We start from the raw sequence: 3,656 nt of genomic DNA on the forward strand, positions 1-3,656 counted from the left end.
TTTCTGAATTCACATTTAATTTCTTCTTTTACCCATCACTTTTCAAGCAGGGTGTTATTCTATTTCCATGTATTTGACTTTATTTCCTTGATCTTCTTATTGTTGATTACTAATTTGATAGCACTGTGGTCTGAGAAGATGCTTTGTAGTATTTTGATATTTGTAAATTTATGGAGGTTTGCTTTGTGACCTAAGACATGGTCTATTCTGGAGAATGTTCCATGCGCACTGAAAAAAAAATGTGTGTTGATTGTGCTGTTCTTGGGTTGAATGCTCTGTACACATCCATGAGGTCCAGTTGGCTGATTGTGTTGTTTCGCTCCTCTGTGTCTTTGTCAAGTTTCTTTCTGGTTGTTCTATCCATTTTTGAAAGCGGTGTATTAAAAGTGCCCACGATTATTATAGATTTGTCAATTTCTTTTTTCAAATCTATTCGAGTTTGCTTTATATATTTTGGAGCTCTTTCATTGGGAGCATAGATATTTATTATGGTTATGTCTTCTTGTTTAATTGTCCATTTAATCATGAGATAATGTCAATCTTTATCTATTATGCTGGTTTTTGCTTTAAAGTTTATTTTATCGGAGATTAGTACTGCCACTCTTGTTCATGTTTTATTGCAATTAGCTTGGCATTTTTTCCCCATCCTTTGACTTTTAATCTGTTTTTGTCTCTGTGTGTGAGATGTGTCTCTTGCAGACAGCATATTGAAGGATCTTGTTTTCTTATTCATTCCGCCATCCTCCGTCTCTTAACTAGTGCTTTTAATTATCAATAATTACATTCAGTGTAATTATCAATAGGTATGGATTAATTCCTGCCATTATGTTTGATTTTTTTGTGGCATTGCTGCTATCTTTGTTCTGTGTGTCTTCCTGTGCTGAGTTCATGGTTTTTGTGTTCTTTCTTGTGAGTTTCCTCATAGTTTTAATGTTTCCATGTTCTTCTTGGATTTTCATTTTCTTGATATGTTGTGAAGTGTTCATTTTCTTTTAAGTTACCTTATAGTCCATTAACTTTTCCCTCCATTTAGTGCAGTCTATTTTGTCCTGTAATCTACCTAACCTCTCACCATCTGGATCTCTGTTCCTACATGATTACCTTCTTTCACATTGTAATTGTTTTGATGATAGACTGACCTCCCAGATTCTCTGAGTTTGTTCTTATAGTTTTGTTCTATTCTCGAGTCTTCCATCTGCCTATTTAGTTCTGGGAGACACTGCCATGTATGTCAATCTTTGGTTGTTATCTGGTTCTCAGTCCACAGAACTCCCTTTAGGATGTTTTGTAGTGCAGGGTTGGCTTTGGCAAAATCCCTTAGCTTCTGTTTATCCTGGAATATTTTGATTACACCGTTGTATTTGATTGATAGCTTTGCTGGATAAAGAATTCTTGGTTGTCTGTTTTTTGTTTTTTTCTTTCTTTCAGGATATGTCTCCCCATTGCCTTCTTGTGTTGCATGGTTTCTGTTGAGAGATCTGAGCTTAATCTGACTTGCTTGCCTTAGTATCTAACGCTTCTCTTTTCCCTAGCTGCTTTCAGGATTGTCTCTTTATCTTTGATTTTGGAGAGCTTGATTATAATATGTCTTGGTGATTTTCTTTTGGGGTCTATCCTTCCTGGGGTTTGTTGAGCTTCTTGAATGTTTATCTTTTCACTTTTCAGGATGTTAGAGAAATTTTCTTCCAGAAGTTCTTCAACTATTTCCTCTGTGGCCTGTGTGTTTCTTCCTGTTCTGGAATGCCAATAATTCTTAATTTATTCCTTTTCATGTTGTTCAACATGAATCTTAGACCTTCTTCAGATTTTTTTTGCTTGCTTTTCTATCTTAGTGGTATTGAGAGATTTGTCTTCCAGCTCACTGGTTCTGCCTTCCATCTCTCCTTTGCCCTTTCAGTGTACTGTCTACTTCTGATATTCTATTATTGATCATTTGGACCTCTTTCTGTATGTTTTGAATTGTTTCCAATGCTGTATCTATCTTATTTCATTGTTTCTCTAATGCTTTCCTGACTTCTTCCTTATTTTTCTCAACTCCGTTGTAAAGTGTTTTGAAACATTTTATAATCATTTTTCTGAATTCCCTCTCAGGCATTTCCAAGGCTCTCCCTCCTTCCAGACTGTAGTCCAGGTCTACCTCTAGGTCATTTGTCTCAGACATTTTATCTTGTTTCTTGGTCATCTGCTTTTGCTTCTTGGACATGTTTAGTGTTTATCTGTGGCCTTAATACTTGAGTGTGTGTTTTGGTATTTTTTTATGCTTTCTGATTGCCTCCAGGTAGATGTGATCAGGATGTGGGCTTCCCTTTTCACTCTTATTATTGCTCAACTCAGAGTAACTTTCACAGGTGTTTTCTGCCTCACTGGTGTATGGCAGTTGGTATTGGTTCTTGCCTGGATTGTGGGGTTTTATAGGGTGTGATTGTAGTTTGACTATATGGCAGCAATTGCTCTCTCTTCTTGCATAATACAGGGAGAAAAAAGAGTCCCCCAAAGATAAAAGGGGGAATCAAAAACAACAAAATAGCAAGAACAACAGCAAAAAAAACCCCTCAAAAAAACAAAACAAAACTAGGTTGGATACTGTAGTCTATAATCACAGAAAAGGGAGAGGAAGGAGAGAAGGAAAAAGGGGGGAAAAAAAATCTGTGGCCTAATATGAGTATGATTTTAATATCCTCTTTCGGCTTTTTGCCTTCAAGGCCGCCTGATAAATTTAAAGATGCCACTGTTGGTTGTTATTTCATTTTCAGCCTGTTTTGTTTTAAACTCTCTCTCCCTCTCTATACCCCATTCTGGCTTTTTCCCTATTAATAAACAGTTCAGGGCTGGCTGTTCAGCTGCCTGTTTCTTTGAATACTGAGAGTATCTGTGTGCATGTGTGGCAGAAGATCCTGCCAGTAGTGAGTGTGGGGGGTGTCCACTTGCTCAAACACCCCCTCTAGTCACCAGAATGGAGGCACACAAACAGTGGGGGGCCAATGAACAGATACCCAAAAAAAATCAGAACAAAGCAAAACCAACAAAGTATTTTGTCCAGCTTTGCTCCGAGGTTCCCGAAGTGTTATTTCATGGTGGATCTGCTTGCCCCTCTGCTTGCTCTTGCTGTTTGGTCTCGCCCAAGTTGTCCCAGTGTATTCTAAAGAAGGAGATTTCTTACTTCTGTTACAAATTCCACTAGCTATAAGCCTTCAAACTTTTAAAATATTCCTAGGTATGTGGTTCAGAGTTTTGGACCTTTGCCCTGAGCCCGCTTCATATGGTATTCTGTATGGGATTCTGTGGTATTGCTGACGGAGAACTTCACTGCACCTCTACCCTATCCACTTCAAGCTCCGCCTCCTAATCTCATTGTTTTTTAAAAAAATTATCCAAATTGTTGTTCAGTGCTGTGGTGTCGGTTCCAATTTGTAAGAACACTGTATAGGGTTCACAAGGAGTGGTTGGTGGATTTGAACCAGCAACCTTGTGGTTAGAAGTCCAGTGCTTACTCTACAGAGCTACACCAGGACTCCATATTAGCAAGAAGATAATGTAAAGCACAGATGTATGTGACAAAAAGAGAAGTGGGGTTGTCAATTCATCCCAACGATGTACTTTTGTTAAGTGCTGTGGAGTTTTTTCCGACCCATAGAGACCCTGTATAGGGTTTCCAA

Source organism: Chrysochloris asiatica, unplaced genomic scaffold (assembly GCF_000296735.1).
Source record: "Chrysochloris asiatica unplaced genomic scaffold, ChrAsi1.0 scaffold00432, whole genome shotgun sequence".
NCBI lineage: Eukaryota > Metazoa > Chordata > Mammalia > Afrosoricida > Chrysochloridae > Chrysochloris > Chrysochloris asiatica.